The sequence below is a fragment of the Protopterus annectens genome, chromosome 11.part0 (genome assembly GCF_019279795.1).
Source record: "Protopterus annectens isolate FY-2018-M chromosome 11.part0, PAN1.0, whole genome shotgun sequence".
Classification (NCBI taxonomy): Eukaryota; Metazoa; Chordata; order Ceratodontiformes; family Protopteridae; genus Protopterus; species Protopterus annectens.
This window is the reverse complement of record NC_056745.1, coordinates 39,843,416-39,861,774: the sequence shown is the minus strand read 5'-3', so window position 1 is coordinate 39,861,774 and position 18,359 is coordinate 39,843,416. Positions and strand designations below refer to the sequence as shown.

Here is an 18,359-nt window from a genome sequence, read left to right as displayed (position 1 = left end):
TGAAAAGAGGATTTTTACTAAACCTGAAATAATAATAATAATAATAATAATAATAATAATAATAATAATAATAGTAATAATAACAATAATAATAATAATAATAATAATAATAATAGTAATAATAATAATAATAATAATAATAATAACAATAATAATAGTAACAAAAATAATAAACTGAAACATGCACAGATCTCAGAATATGAAAAATGATTTTAATTAGAAAAATGTTCTCAGAGTGCCCTTTATAAATGATTTTGACAGTATTAAAACGAAATAAAGTATTTTCTATAATATTTGTAATTGGTAGTAGTACTTAAGGAAATTCAGGCACGTCTTAGTATAGTGGAAAATGCAGTATCGTATTCACATGACTAATACATTTCTTGGTCAGCAGGAGGTTAAATATAGATAAGTATACTATATTTATTAAAATGGCTGCAGAAAGCATTTAAAGGTAAACTACTGTTTTTTTTTACTGTTTTTAGGCAGATGTAGAAATTCCATTTTATTTAGTAACACTATCAACACAAATATCACTCTTGATAAAATTCAGCAGTCTGTGTTTGACATCAGACTAGCTTTGTAACATTAATCTTTCTAAACATTATAAACATGACTACCACATTCATGATGTTAGTTTCTATCCTTGCTCATTCAGTACCATTTTTGTCCTATGGAAAGTTTATTTTTATGCAATACTGTACCAGAGACAGATTCATATCTGACATCATAGTTTGCTTCTATTTACTGACTTTTTCCAATCAGAAGAAATGATCTGATTTATCTCTACTTCCTTACGTTTTCTTTTAATTTCATAATTATGGTATAGTCTGCCATTAGAGTATGTTTAGGTATCATTTTGTTTGCGCTGATAGTAAGAAAAGGATTGTCCAATCCCTCTGTTATATTATTCGAATATCACTGTAGTCTGCCTGTCTGTCTGGCTGGCAAAGCCTTTTTTACACCCTTGTACTTTTCATTTTATGTCCACCTCATATCTGAAAGAATGTGCACAGAATTTCCATACTATGCATCTTTTTAGGTATGTTTGGTAACCATGTAAATGCACAGACCTAATCTAAACCTTTTATAGTCATAACCTAAGGTGGCAACATCGCCAAGACACTACACTCTAGTGCAGGGATTTCCTTGCACTGTTGTAGCAAGAAACAATGCAGTTAATCTCTGATGATGGAGTGATATTTGCTACTATAAATGAATAAACAGAACCCTTTATATAGCCACTGATATCTGATGTTTAAAAGTCTGCCTGTTGAAAGAAAGTATGAAATAACATGGCTTGAAGTTGTTTTGGTGTCACTTGGAGCAAAACATTCAGCTGTTTCAGACTGTGATGATGTCTGTTCTGCATGAAGCAGTATTCCCTGGTAAAAAACTATAGCTGAAGCTTCGTCACAGGCAAAGGTTCATAATAGGAGCAAATACTGAGAGAACAGATGAGGGAGAAAGAACCTGATGTTACTTATTGTGGCTAAAACACTTTTAAAGTTTAACTTGCCTACATTTGTTGGGGGGGGGGGTGAACTGGCATACACAAGTGAAACATCATTTTATAATGCAGATCCTAAGTACGCTTTAAATTCAAAACTGGCTTAAAATGTTGTTGTAGCTCACAAAACTATAAACTAGTAAACTGCCCAGTCAAGAAGGCTATAAGTGAGGAAGGTCAGATATAGAAGAAAGGCAAGTGGGACTTAATCATTTATTAATTAAAAAATGTGCCTTCTACAGGTAACTTCATATATGGAAGGCACAATTTGAACTTTGGGAAATGTTTTGATAGGGAAAAAAACATTAGAAGAAGTTATGTGATTATAATCTTCTAAAATACCTGCCTTACTGCATGCTTCAAGGGATCAAATTTGTGCGGTCATCCTTAAAAGGAAGAAGCCCATGGGACTCTCTGGAAAAAAGATGAACAAATTAAGTGCAGAGTACCCAAGAAAGATAAAACAGTGCATATCATTTACGACATTTAGTAATGAATTTATAGCTGTTATGCTTTGTAATGAATCTGTATGTATTGCATTTAATACTACCTACATCAACCCTGTAATGTACTTAGTAGGCTGTGGACGGTGACTAACACAGCAACATTTTGGATTAGAACATGCAGAATTAAAATATTTTGCCAGAATAATACACAGATGTGCACATGCACACACACACACACACACACACACACACACACACACACACACACACACACACACACACACACACACACACACACACACACACATACACACACGATGTAACTACAGGAGGATTACAGTTGTTTGGTTAAAGGTGAACTGGAACTAATCCAACAGGATAGTAAGGATTATTAGGAAACCAGCATTAACAACTACGATGTATATGCTGTGTACAATACAGGTGGGACTTGTTATGCATCTCTTTTGATGCACCTCTGATGGTTGTTAATGCTAGGAGCATTAATAATAAAGTTTTTTTATTGGAAAATTTTCTACGTTCCCACAAAATCGATGATGTTATTGTTTGTGAAACATGGTTAAAGAACAATGACTGGAAACCAATTCTGACAGAGTATAAATGTTTTTACTGTAACAGACATTCTAACAAAAAAATCAGATGGAGTTGTTATGATAGGGATTAAAGATAGCTATGAGACCTGTGATTATTACATGTTCAGTGATAACACCAATACTATAGACTGTGTAACTGTGACAGTAAAGACAACCCTGGAACATATAACAATTGTTGGAATGTACAGACCAACAAAGTCGTTCAGATGACCTAGAGGAATTCATACATTTCTTACGTGAAACACAGGAGGAAAGAATAATATTAGCTGGGACTTAAATTTACCAGAGACAGACTGGAATAATATTGATTCAACAACGCTAGTAATGAAATTATTCACAGAGAATATTCAGGAACAACAAATGCTTCAGATTGTAAAACAACCTACCAGGGGATGGAATATGCTAGATATTGTTTGTGTTCCCAAATAAGTTTTACCACCATTGATGTGCAGTGATCATGGGGTTATTAAGGTTAATTTGTTGCTAGATAATTCTGCCAAACTGAAATCTAAGCCAATGCACAAAAGGTTAATTACAGATTATAGGGAAGCAAAACAGTTACTATGTAAAACTAACTGGAGTGAGGTGTTCAGTAGAAAAACTGCAGATGGAATGTAGAAAGTTTTGAAAGAGAAATTGTTTGAGTGCAAAAAGTAAAAAAAATGTTTAATATCAGCATCTAGGCATGCAACATCAGGGGGGTATATTTCCATAAGATCTGATTAAGGCGAGAGATAAAAAATATAAGAAATGGAAGACAGGTCGAACTACACCTTCGAAAACTGAAATAAACAAGCTGGACAAACAGATTAAGCATAGTGTGAGACAAGATCAAGAATAATGTGAAGTAAATTTATATAAAGATATTGAGCTTAATACAAAACCTTTTTATAGATACATAAGATGTGGAAGGAGTAAAGATACATAGATTGATAAACTGTGTGCAGATTCTAAAATTTATTCTCATACACAATATATTATAGATATATTTACAAAATCTTATGCAAAACAGTTTGGCTCCACAAAAGGGGTGGTAAGTTGTCCTAGTGTCCATTGCCAATGTGAAATTTGACATTTAGGTTCGGAAAAAGTAACATTTGGTGTTGATGACATTGACTAAATGTATGTATTCCTTTGAAACCATATATCAGCATGCATATGTTGAAATAGATCTATTATCACTTGTGACATGATGTTCTATAACAATATAATAACAGCTATGAATGAAAAATTGTGCTGTGATGTGATTTATATAGATTTAACTTCAGCTTTGACAGGGTCATACACCAAACACTGATCAATAAATTAGTACAATGGGTCTATGTTATATATTCGAACTTTCAAAATGTCGAATACCATATGTTCAAGACCATATAGTTGATATTTGAAAGTTCGAGTACATAATAAAAAAAAAAAAATACCTTAACAGAGCGAGCAGGGGGGCAAGTCCCCCTACTTAAATATATCAACTCCGAGACTGCACTTTAGTGCAGAAAAGGGAAATTCTCCCATTCTACACTGTACAGCACTATTAAAGTCAACCTTCAAACACTTGAAATGTCGATCATATGGTCTCAACCATATGATGATCGACATTTCAAGCGTTCGTTTATTTGACATAGACCCAGTACAACTAGGTATTGATGCACTGTTGATAAGATGGATAGCTTCATGGCTTACAAATAGGCCATGGCAAGTATCACACACCAACTGGACAGGTGAAATCCTTGGTTACAGTCAATATGTCACACAGGGCTCTGTCCTAGGCCCCTACTTGTTTAGATTGTATCTTTCAGACCTTACTTTTTCATCTGAGGTGTTCTACTCTCTATATGCTGACAACCTGAATCTGGGTAAACTGATTACAAGTGTTACAGATAACGCATGTCTGCAAAATAATTTGACTAAATTGACCATTTGGGCACAGAATAATATGTTGATAAATACATCAAAAACTACACATATGAGATTTAGGAGACATAAACCAAAAGGTGAATTTTTAATACAGCACACAATGATTGAAACTGTCGACTCATTTAAGGACCTGGGTATATGGGTAGATTCAACTATGGGTTTTTCTAATCATATCAACCAATTGGGTAATGGTAGTTATAGAACTATAGGTTGTATAAAAAGATTTATAAAGTCTAGGAAATCAAATATAACAAAGTCATTGTTTGTTAGTTCCATTAGACTCAAACCTGAGTATGGAATAACAATATGGAAACCCTATAGGAAAATAAGTACGAGTAAAGTGGAAAGAGTACAACGGAAATATACCAAGGACATCCATGGATGTGAAAATCTAAGGACTTCTGAAAGACTAAAATATCTGAATGTGTACAGTGTCTCTTACAGATATTTAAGAGGAGATCTTATTCAGGTATATAGGGCATTTAGGGACAACTACCTCTGGGAATGTTTGGGGCTATCAAAACGTAATAGAGAATCATCAGACGACCTACGTAGAAGAGTCTGTAGGAATGAGAAGTTACTAATTGGTTCTTTGAGAGAGCAGCTGATGCTTGGAACAGACAACCAAATTATATTAAAGCAAATACCAGTTTAGATATTTTTAAGAAAAGTCTGGACATTTACTATTGGAACAAGTGTTTTGGTATATTGGCAAGCTAGAAGGGCATTAATGCCCATGCTTGAAACATTTGTATGTATGTTTCCATATACGTGGCAAATTTACTCTGTCTGAATCTCACAGCAGGTAGAATACACACGTGAATGAATTTATAACACCTATCATGCATTTCAACCTTATTTAATCAGAAGGTAAACATCAAATTTTTTTCAGACGTGAAGAAATACTGAGCAAATGCATCTGCAGAAATGAAGAAATGAGTTTGCTTTCAAGAATTTCTGCATTTGAAAACAGTGATGTTAATTAGCCATTAAAAACATAGCAGCCCCCTGGAAACTTTTAGTAACAAGGAAATTATGTTGAAAACTGAAAGTTCTGAACCCAGAAATTCAATCTACGCTGCACTGTAAGTGGAGTATCTAAGAAAACTGATACATCATGCAACCTATTATAACATGTTAGTAAGGAACATGGCATAAAGATGTTTATTCTCTTTCACTTACCTTTGATGAAGAGAATAATAAAAGGGTGATGGGAGAGAAGCATTTAAAGAAAATCAGAGATTATAATCAGCCGAGAAATAATTTGACATTTATTACACATTTGTTCTATTCAAGAACAGTTAGGTCCTGCATGGGGTATATGCAGTGAAAGTCAAACGGGAACACATTGTAAATGAGCCTTCAAAGGTCACATCAAAGATCACAAATGCCAAAAAATACAAATCTCTATTCAACGAATATCAAAAGTATTGTAAAATAATTTAAAGGGATAGTGTGCATGTACACACACGCACACACACACGCGCACACACACACACACACACACACACACACACACACACACACACACGCACACACACACACACACACACACACACACACACACACACACACACACACACACACACACACACACACACACACACACACACACAGACACACACACACACACACACACACAAATATATTTATCTATATATATATATATATATATATATATATATATATATATATATATATATACAGAGAGAGAGAGAAAGATATCAAGGGGGTCATTAACTCTGTGACATCATCAGTTCATCAGCACAGGTGAACTGATTTGGAATTTTATAAAGAACTCTCATCGCTGATTGTTGCAGAAGTAAGAAGAAGGAAGATCAACTCCATGTGTGGAAGGTACGTGTGGGTTTAGGATTTTAATTGTGAAACTTTCAGATATACCATATGTTTGCCATTAAGGAGTCGGAGTGTTTGTGTATATATGTATGTATGTTTGGATTAGGGTTAGAGTAAGCTATTGGGATGGAGATAAATTTAGACTAAGATTCAGAAAGAACCTTTCTGTAAGGGTAAGCTGCCACAGCCTAAAGGGTCAGTTTTTTAGACTGCAGAAAATGTTATTCAGAGACATGATTAGTCACAATGCAGAATACCTCATTATCAGCTTATTTACATATCTGTGAATCACCTTTGTTTACTACCAGTGCTAATCAGCTAAGCAGCACTGTCCTGAGGTAATTATTTCTGTTTTCCCACACATCACGCTTGCACAGGTACTCTCCTATACACTCTCACTATTCATTCTCATTCTCAGTATTCACTCTCCTACATACAAATGCAGATATTTAAATTAACACACACACACACACACACACACACACACACACACACACACACACACACACACACACACACACTCCCAGTCCCATGGAATATCCAATGCAATCCATGACATACTTAAAACATGTAAACTCAGGCCCGTGTTTCTCAGATCTTTTACACTTCTTTTCTTCCTGACTCTATCATCTGGCAACTATTTAAAGACTTTTAAAGCTTGTTGGTGTTCAGTGCTGAAAATATGTTCTGTATCGTGAAATAATGTCCTTAATCAGACATAAGTAATCAGATTTGATTTATATTAGATTAATTGTTTTATGTATTCTTGATAAATTATTTCCACGTGTTGCTGAGATTAACTTTACTGTTTAAGGTGAAACATTTGGTTTGAGGACAATATATGTGACTTCTGCATGCAGACTTCATCAAAAGCAAAACATATCTACAGTATTTGTGCATAACACAGTACTGTAATAGAAAGGGACTACATCATGTCAGCTCTGACAGGAGGATAAACTAAAGCTCTTTGAAGACCTGGTTGGGGGTCACAGGTCAGTAAATGATAAAAAATGTTTTGTTGTTTCATTTGTAAAATATAAGAAGCTCTTTGTGTTGTGATAAAAGTAGTGCTTATTGAAAGCTGATGGCAATCCCTGTATAATTTTTGTTGTAGCTGTAGTGTGGGGGATAGGGAATATTGGTCTTTCCAAGTTGTTGTCTAATCTTGAAATTGGTATTTTGGAGAAATTCTGTTTGGTGTGTGTGTGTATGTGTATGTGTGTGTGTGTGTGTGTGTGTGTGTGTGTGTGTGTGTGTGTGTGTGAGTGTGTTTGTGCGCATGCGTGCTTGCGTGTGTGTGTGTGTGTGTGTGTGTGTGTGTGTGTGTGTGTGTGTGTGTGTGTGTGTGGTGGATGGGTATGTTTGTCTGCGCGTTAGTGTTCAATTCAGTGGGCTATGTGTTTTGCGTGGGTGGTGGTCTGACAGTGTTTGAATGTTTGATTGGTCGTGTTCAATCACTTCACTTGCAGTCATTGATGTAGCAGATGTATCAATGACTCACAACTAAACAGCGGAATAGTCAGATACACAGGTAGAGATATAGACAGGTAGGTAGGTAAATAGCTAGATAGATACTGTGCATGTTACAATATTTTAAAAGGAAAATTCTTAGGATCTGTAATTTGCCAAAGTTTATTGACCTGCAAGAGGTAACTACTGTACATTTCTCAGTTTTAGAGCTTTACATGAAACTGCCAAACTTTATGGCATGTTTATGTTGAGCATAATGTGGGGATGTGTGTAAAGGTCAGAAGAAAGTCACCAGTGAGCTGCAGATACTGCAGATATTTGGTTCCATTTAATTCATTAAAGGGATTAGAGCATTACAAGAGTAAGACAAGGTTAAATTGCATGACCACATACTGGCATTTATAGTCCAGTCACATTCACTTTGGACTGGAGAAGTTTCAAGGCAACTCAGATATTCATATATATCAGTAACCTTTGAAACAATTCCATATCTCAGAGGATGATTTTTTGCAACACTTCAGCTGTGTAATTCCTGTGGAACTTGACATGTGATTGTTAATTTCTTTTTATCTCTGTATGTTTAACATTCAGTTCTAAAAAGGCCTGTTACTGCAATGGCTTTGTGAGTCTTATATGTAGGTAAATTGGTCTGGCTATAAAATTGCCACAGTACAGTATAAGAGCTAAAACATTCTGAGGACACAGTACCTAACCACTAGCTAAAAGTATTAGCAAGTTTACATGAAAATTTAGCCATGAGTAAGAACTATTTATAAGCACACCTTAAACAGATGTCAACCTGGTTAACAAGAGAAAATGATACTCCTCCTTAAGAGTGAACCTGCAAGATATCCTAAAAATTATAGACCAATAACTTGACTTCCAACAATGTATAAAATATATACTGGAACTGGTGGTCATTTAGAAGAAAACTTAATCATGGCAATAGAACAAAAAGGGTAACAGAAGAAAGTCATATGGAACAAAGGATTCATTGTTGCTAAATAAAGTCATAATGGAGAATTACAAAAGAGGAAGAATCTAAGTATGGCATGGATACATTACAAAAACATCATTTGACAGCAACCCACATTCATGGATAAAAGAGTGCCTAAAAATGTATAAGATGTACCGTACATTGATCAGTTATATTACCATGACCATGAAAGAGTGGCAAACCACTTTGTAGCTAAGCAATGATAAAGTACAAATTTTTATCCCAGGGATAAAAATTCAAAGGGGGGTATTCCAGGGTGACTCTGTCACAGCTGCTCTTTTGCCTTGCCCTTAACTTAATTAAGCTGTCTATTTAATAGAATAGGTCACAATTTGTCTTCCAGAAAGCAACAAAGTGTAAAGACTTCTCATCTTCTTTTTTGTAGATGATTTAAAACTGTATAGATCATCTGATGAGAAACTGAAAGCATAACTGAAAGTGGTCACAACTTTCTCAAATGATACAAGAATGTCATTTTGACTTGATAAATGTGCAAAAGCAACCTTTAAAGCAGGAGAGCTGCAGCACCAGGAAAACATCAGCCTGGGACAGGAATGTGATATAAAAGAACTTGAACAAGAGAAGTGTATAAATATTTGGGAATTGATGAAGAATCAACAATAACACATGAACAAATGCAAATAAAACTTAGTAAGGAATATTTTAGAACATTAAAATTAAAACTGAAAACAGCTCTGATGTCTAAGAACAAAGTCCAAGCTATAAACCAATTTGATCTTCCTGTTCTAATGTACAGTTTTGGGATGACTGACTGCCCTCAAAAGGTATTGGAGGTATGGACCTCCTCAAAAGTGATTGCATGTATAGATCAGCAATCATAGGACTAAATACATACCCGCTGAACTCACAAGATCCGAACATAGAGAAAGTTTTAAAACACGGGGAGAACAAGTGTAATGTGACTTGCCTGCTAAGTTTAGCAGAAGTAGATCGGTGTCAAGTGGGAAATGGAAATGAAACCAGAAGTAGATAAAAATCCGGCACCAAATGAATGTGCCAAAAAACAAAAGAAAGAATATAAGGTGAAGGATCAGATGAGAAGGCAGGAAATGTGGAAAATGCATAAATATAAAAAATGAACAAGCACAGGAATCTCTATAGTTCCAACCTCACCACCACCATGATGTTGAGGAAAAAATCAAAAACAAAGACACTAGTGGTCTTAAATGTTCATTGATGAGCTCAGTCACAATAATTTACAAAAATCATGAAACCCAGGTAGTGCTCCAAAGAAACAAGCATTTACTTCTCACAGACAAGAGATCCTCAGTAACAAAAAATCAGAAATATTTTAACAATGTTAAACATATCAACTTTAACCCACTTAAAAGTAGGTGTGGAAAATGTATGCATTGTTTAATTATAAACCAGCCTATTGAAGGCAAACGGTATAAATGGGGCCATAAAAGTGCATCTTAGAACAAGTACCCACCCCCACACACTAATACTGACTAGATCAAACTAAATCCTAGTTAAGGAAAATACTACTAATCTATTTGCGGTGATCCTGTACATACATACATATCTCACAGAGTGCGCAGTAGCAAAGCCCACCTTAATCTCATCCCTCTCACAATGCCCACACGTGCTAATGAATATTCACTGCATTATGTTAACACGTCATACAGTAATTGCACACACTCATGATTACTGTTTGCGCAGTAATACAGCACCGTACATAATATTCACAGCTTCTTTGCGACAATGCATCAGTTGGAAAACATTGATTGCAGATAAAACTGGTGAAAAAATGGCATTATTGCAGTTTTCCACAATACATTTATGTGGAGTTATTACTCAATTAGTATCATGACTTATTATGGATGCATTATCACATTTTTTACAAACATTTACAAAATAACACTGATGATGTGCAAATACAGCTTACTGAACAGTAGTCGCACATGCCCATTCGTCAATAGCAGAACATGTTTTTAACTGCATTTTCTGATTATAAAGAGTACAACTGCTACAAAATCAGAAAAGGCAGTTAAAATGTGTTCTGTGACTGCAGAATGGGCGTGTGCAATTAATAATCATTAACCTGTTTGCACAGCATCAGTGTTATGATGTAAATGTATGTAAAAAAAATGTGTTCTACAATTAAACAACTTACATTTCCCCTCATTAAAGTGTGATCGCGAAGTTGGTATATTTAATTTACAGGTGGTGTGGGGGACTGTAATACCCGATGAAGATTCATGTGGCCAGTGAAGACATCAACATGATGACCTGCACCAGCTCACAAAGTTCACTTGCATTATTGTCAATTAAATGAAAATGTATGCATGATGTCACTCTTTCTTGCCTAATTTACATATCAGATCAATCAAATTTGGACGGTCAATAAATGTGGCCACACCCACACTTGCACGAAACTAGATGCAAGGTATTTGTACATGATAATCCAAACAATCCCCTCCTTGCTATGTGCACTGTATACTTATTTCACTATTGCTGCATTAAGTCTAGCTCTTTCATAAACCACAGAGACTGTGATCTGTTAAACTAAACTAACGTCTGTATGAACTTAATCTTTAAGGCACCACTATAGAGTATGAACTTGTATACCAAGCTATCAGCTTCATGAATGTGTCTCTTCCTTATAAATAATTTATATTTCTTTGTTAAATATGTTAAGTAGTAAGCTTACTAAGTTGCTATGTAAACAATTGCATTCTAGTCTTAAATGTGAATTGTACCTGAAGTTGGTATTATCTGTATAGTGGAGCTTTTCTCCCCGACCTCTACTGAAAATGGACATGTATCCAGTTGGAATAGCCCGGTCAACAAATGTAAAATAAAATAAAAATAAATAAATAAAATGATAACCCTATTTGTAACCCACATTCCAAAGTCAGGTATTAAGAAAAGCATAAAATACACATAAAAAGACTTTTAACTAAAATCACTTTCGGCTACCAAATGCAATAATGCCTTCATCAGGTCTGTGACAAGAACTAAAATCAAGAAAAAACACATAGCCATTTAACCATACACATAATCTAATTAGAACATTATAATTATAAAAATACATCCGTCTAATAATATCATCAAGTAAATATCCATCCGTGTGTACTGTTGCACTGGGGATTGTGCACACATTATAATATTGAAGTAGCTGAGAAGCATTGGAAACATGAACCACAGAGCATTATAGAAAATGATGACATTTATATCACATGGGATCACCCATTACCAACAGTTCAAAAAACAGATGTGAGAAAACCAGATATAGCAGTCCAGGAAAAGAAGACAAAAGTAGCACTGATCATTGAAATTGCTACACCCAGTGACTACAGTGTCCCATGTACAGAGAGTCACAAAGTTATAAATAATAGGATTTGCAGGCAGAAATGGGGACAAGGTGGGAGGAGGATACCCAGACAGTTGTAATAGTAGCAGGAGCAACGAGTCTTATAAAAAAGAATTTACAGTCATATTTAGACATGTAACGTATGTTACCGATACATGTAACTCCATATGAATTGCAGAAGGAGCATACCTCTCATCTATTTACAGTCATATTTAGATATGTAACATATGTTACAGATACATGTAACTCCATATGAATTGCAGAAGGAGCATACCTCTCATCTATTTACAGTCATATTTAGACATGTAACATATGTTACCGATACATGTAACTCCATATGAATTGCAGAAGGAGCATACCTCTCATCTATTTACAGTCATATTTAGACATGTAACGTATGTTACCGATACATGTAACTCCATATGAATTGCAGAAGGAGCATACCTCTCATCTATTTACAGTCATATTTAGATCTGTAACGTATGTTACCGATACATGTAACTCCATATGAATTGCAGAAGGAGCATACCTCTCATCTATTTACAGTCATATTTAGACATGTAACGTATGTTACCGATACATGTAACTCCATATGAATTGCAGAAGGAGCATACCTCTCATCTATTTACAGTCATATTTAGACATGTAACGTATGTTACCGATACATGTAACTCCATATGAATTGCAGAAGGAGCATACCTCTCATCTATTTACAGTCATATTTAGACATGTAACGTATGTTACCGATACATGTAACTCCATATGAATTGCAGAAGGAGCATACCTCTCATCTATTTACAGTCATATTTAGATGTGTAACGTATGTTACCGATACATGTAACTCCATATGAATTGCAGAAGGAGCATACCTCTCATCTATTTACAGTCATATTTAGACATGTAACGTATGTTACCGATACATGTAACTCCATATGAATTGCAGAAGGAGCATACCTCTCATCTATTTACAGTCATATTTAGATGTGTAACGTATGTTACCGATACATGTAACTCCATATGAATTGCAGAAGGAGCATACCTCTCATCTATTTACAGTCATATTTAGATGTGTAACGTATGTTACCGATACATGTAACTCCATATGAATTGCAGAAGGAGCATACCTCTCATCTATTTACAGTCATATTTAGATATGTAACGTATGTTACCGATACATGTAACTCCATGTGAATTGCAGAAGGAGCATACCTCTCATCTATTTACAGTCATATTTAGACATGTAACGTATGTTACCGATACATGTAACTCCATATGAATTACAGAAGGAGCATACCTCTCATCTATTTACAGTCATATTTAGATCTGTAACGTATGTTACCGATACATGTAACTCCATATGAATTGCAGAAGGAGCATACCTCTCATCTATTTACAGTCATATTTAGACATGTAACGTATGTTACCGATACATGTAACTCCATATGAATTGCAGAAGGAGCATACCTCTCATCTATTTACAGTCATATTTAGACATGTAACGTATGTTACCGATACATGTAACTCCATATGAATTGCAGAAGGAGCATACCTCTCATCTATTTACAGTCATATTTAGACATGTAACGTATGTTACCGATACATGTAACTCCATATGAATTGCAGAAGGAGCATACCTCTCATCTATTTACAGTCATATTTAGATGTGTAACGTATGTTACCGATACATGTAACTCCATATGAATTGCAGAAGGAGCATACCTCTCATCTATTTACAGTCATATTTAGACATGTAACGTATGTTACCGATACATGTAACTCCATATGAATTGCAGAAGGAGCATACCTCTCATCTATTTACAGTCATATTTAGATGTGTAACGATGTTACCGATACATGTAACTCCATATGAATTGCAGAAGGAGCATACCTCTCATCTATTTACAGTCATATTTAGATGTGTAACGATGTTACCGATACATGTAACTCCATATGAATTGCAGAAGGAGCATACCTCTCATCTATTTACAGTCATATTTAGATATGTAACGATGTTACCGATACATGTAACTCCATATGAATTGCAGAAGGAGCATACCTCTCATCTATTTACAGTCATATTTAGATATGTAACGTATGTTACCGATACATGTAACTCCATATGAATTGCAGAAGGAGCATACCTCTCATCTATTTACAGTCATATTTAGATATGTAACATATGTTACTGATACATGTAACTCCATATGATTTGCAGAAGGAGCATACCTCTCATCTATTTACAGTCATATTTAGATGTGTAACGTATGTTACCGATACATGTAACTCCATATGAATTGCAGAAGGAGCATACCTCTCATCTATTTACAGTCATATTTAGATACGTAATGTATGTTACCGATACATGTAACTCCATATGAATTGCAGAAGGAGCATACCTCTCATCTATTTACAGTCATATTTAGATATGTAACGTATGTTACTGATACATGTAACTCCATATGAATTGCAGAAGGAGCATACCTCTCATCTATTTACAGTCATATTTAGATATGTAACGTATGTTACCGATACATGTAACTCCATATGAATTGCAGAAGGAGCATACCTCTCATCTATTTACAGTCATATTTAGATGTGTAACGTATGTTACCGATACATGTAACTCCATATGAATTGCAGAAGGAGCATACCTCTCATCTATTTACAGTCATATTTAGATACGTAATGTATGTTACCGATACATGTAACTCCATATGAATTGCAGAAGGAGCATACCTCTCATCTATTTACAGTCATATTTAGATGTGTAACGTATGTTACCAATACATGTAACTCCATAGGAATTGCAGAAGGAGCATACCTCTCATCTATTTACAGTCATATTTAGATATGTAACGTATGTTACCGATACATGTAACTCCATATGAATTGCAGAAGGAGCATACCTCTCATCTATTTACAGTCATATTTAGATATGTAACATAGGTTACCGATACATGTAACTCCATATGATTTGCAGAAGGAGCATACCTCTCATCTATTTACAGTCATATTTAGACATGTAACGTATGTTACCGATACATGTAACTCCATATGAATTGCAGAAGGAGCATACCTCTCATCTATTTACAGTCATATTTAGATGTGTAACGTATGTTACCGATACATGTAACTCCATATGAATTGCAGAAGGAGCATACCTCTCATCTATTTACAGTCATATTTAGACATGTAACGTATGTTACCGATACATGTAACTCCATATGAATTGCAGAAGGAGCATACCTCTCATCTATTTACAGTCATATTTAGATGTGTAACGTATGTTACCGATACATGTAACTCCATATGAATTGCAGAAGGAGCATACCTCTCATCTATTTACAGTCATATTTAGATGTGTAACGTATGTTACCGATACATGTAACTCCATATGAATTGCAGAAGGAGCATACCTCTCATCTATTTACAGTCATATTTAGATATGTAACGTATGTTACCGATACATGTAACTCCATGTGAATTGCAGAAGGAGCATACCTCTCATCTATTTACAGTCATATTTAGACATGTAACGTATGTTACCGATACATGTAACTCCATATGAATTACAGAAGGAGCATACCTCTCATCTATTTACAGTCATATTTAGATCTGTAACGATGTTACCGATACATGTAACTCCATATGAATTGCAGAAGGAGCATACCTCTCATCTATTTACAGTCATATTTAGACATGTAACGATGTTACCGATACATGTAACTCCATATGAATTGCAGAAGGAGCATACCTCTCATCTATTTACAGTCATATTTAGACATGTAACGTATGTTACCGATACATGTAACTCCATATGAATTGCAGAAGGAGCATACCTCTCATCTATTTACAGTCATATTTAGACATGTAACGATGTTACCGATACATGTAACTCCATATGAATTGCAGAAGGAGCATACCTCTCATCTATTTACAGTCATATTTAGATGTGTAACGATGTTACCGATACATGTAACTCCATATGAATTGCAGAAGGAGCATACCTCTCATCTATTTACAGTCATATTTAGACATGTAACGATGTTACCGATACATGTAACTCCATATGAATTGCAGAAGGAGCATACCTCTCATCTATTTACAGTCATATTTAGATGTGTAACGTATGTTACCGATACATGTAACTCCATATGAATTGCAGAAGGAGCATACCTCTCATCTATTTACAGTCATATTTAGATGTGTAACGATGTTACCGATACATGTAACTCCATATGAATTGCAGAAGGAGCATACCTCTCATCTATTTACAGTCATATTTAGATATGTAACGTATGTTACCGATACATGTAACTCCATATGAATTGCAGAAGGAGCATACCTCTCATCTATTTACAGTCATATTTAGATATGTAACGTATGTTACCGATACATGTAACTCCATATGAATTGCAGAAGGAGCATACCTCTCATCTATTTACAGTCATATTTAGATATGTAACATATGTTACTGATACATGTAACTCCATATGATTTGCAGAAGGAGCATACCTCTCATCTATTTACAGTCATATTTAGATGTGTAACGTATGTTACCGATACATGTAACTCCATATGAATTGCAGAAGGAGCATACCTCTCATCTATTTACAGTCATATTTAGATACGTAATGTATGTTACCGATACATGTAACTCCATATGAATTGCAGAAGGAGCATACCTCTCATCTATTTACAGTCATATTTGGATATGTAACGATGTTACTGATACATGTAACTCCATATGAATTGCAGAAGGAGCATACCTCTCATCTATTTACAGTCATATTTAGATATGTAACGTATGTTACCGATACATGTAACTCCATATGAATTGCAGAAGGAGCATACCTCTCATCTATTTACAGTCATATTTAGATGTGTAACGATGTTACCGATACATGTAACTCCATATGAATTGCAGAAGGAGCATACCTCTCATCTATTTACAGTCATATTTAGATACGTAATGTATGTTACCGATACATGTAACTCCATATGAATTGCAGAAGGAGCATACCTCTCATCTATTTACAGTCATATTTAGATGTGTAACGTATGTTACCAATACATGTAACTCCATAGGAATTGCAGAAGGAGCATACCTCTCATCTATTTACAGTCATATTTAGATATGTAACGTATGTTACCGATACATGTAACTCCATATGAATTGCAGAAGGAGCATACCTCTCATCTATTTACAGTCATATTTAGATATGTAACATAGGTTACCGATACATGTAACTCCATATGATTTGCAGAAGGAGCATACCTCTCATCTATTTACAGTCATATTTAGATGTGTAACGTATGTTACCGATACATGTAACTCCATATGAATTACAGAAGGAGCATACCTCTCATCTATTTACAGTCATATTTAGATACGTAATGTATGTTACCGATACATGTAACTCCATATGAATTGCAGAAGGAGCATACCTCTCATCTATTTACAGTCATATTTAGATATGTAACGTATGTTACCGATACATGTAACTCCATATGAATTGCAGAAGGAGCATACCTCTCATCTATTTACAGTCATATTTAGATATGTAACGTATGTTACCGATACATGTAACTCCATATGAATTGCAGAAGGAGCATACCTCTCATCTATTTACAGTCATATTTAGATGTGTAACGTATGTTACCGATACATGTAACTCCATATGAATTGCAGAAGGAGCATACCTCTCATCTATTTACAGTCATATTTAGATACGTAATGTATGTTACCGATACATGTAACTCCATATGAATTGCAGAAGGAGCATACCTCTCATCTATTTACAGTCATATTTAGATCTGTAACGTATGTTACCGATACATGTAACTCCATAGGAATTGCAGAAGGAGCATACCTCTCATCTATTTACAGTCATATTTAGATATGTAACGTATGTTACCGATACATGTAACTCCATATGAATTGCAGAAGGAGCATACCTCTCATCTATCTACAGTCATATTTAGATCTGTAACGTATGTTACCGATACATGTAACTCCATAGGAATTGCAGAAGGAGAATACCTCTCATCTATTTACAGTCATATTTAGATATGTAACGTATGTTACCGATACATGTAACTCCATAGGAATTGCAGAAGGAGAATACCTCTCATCTATTTACAGTCATATTTAGATATGTAACGTATGTTACCGATACATGTAACTCCATATGAATTGCAGAAGGAGCATACCTCT

At 34.9% G+C, this 18,359-nt stretch overlaps 1 protein-coding gene across 1 annotated transcript in view; it reads right to left on the bottom strand.

The window, feature by feature from the left end:
- The window catches only part of NELL2 (neural EGFL like 2), a gene marked incomplete in the record, with an annotated part of 1,888,857 nt that overhangs the window by 251,841 nt on the left and 1,618,657 nt on the right, over positions 1-18,359 (bottom strand).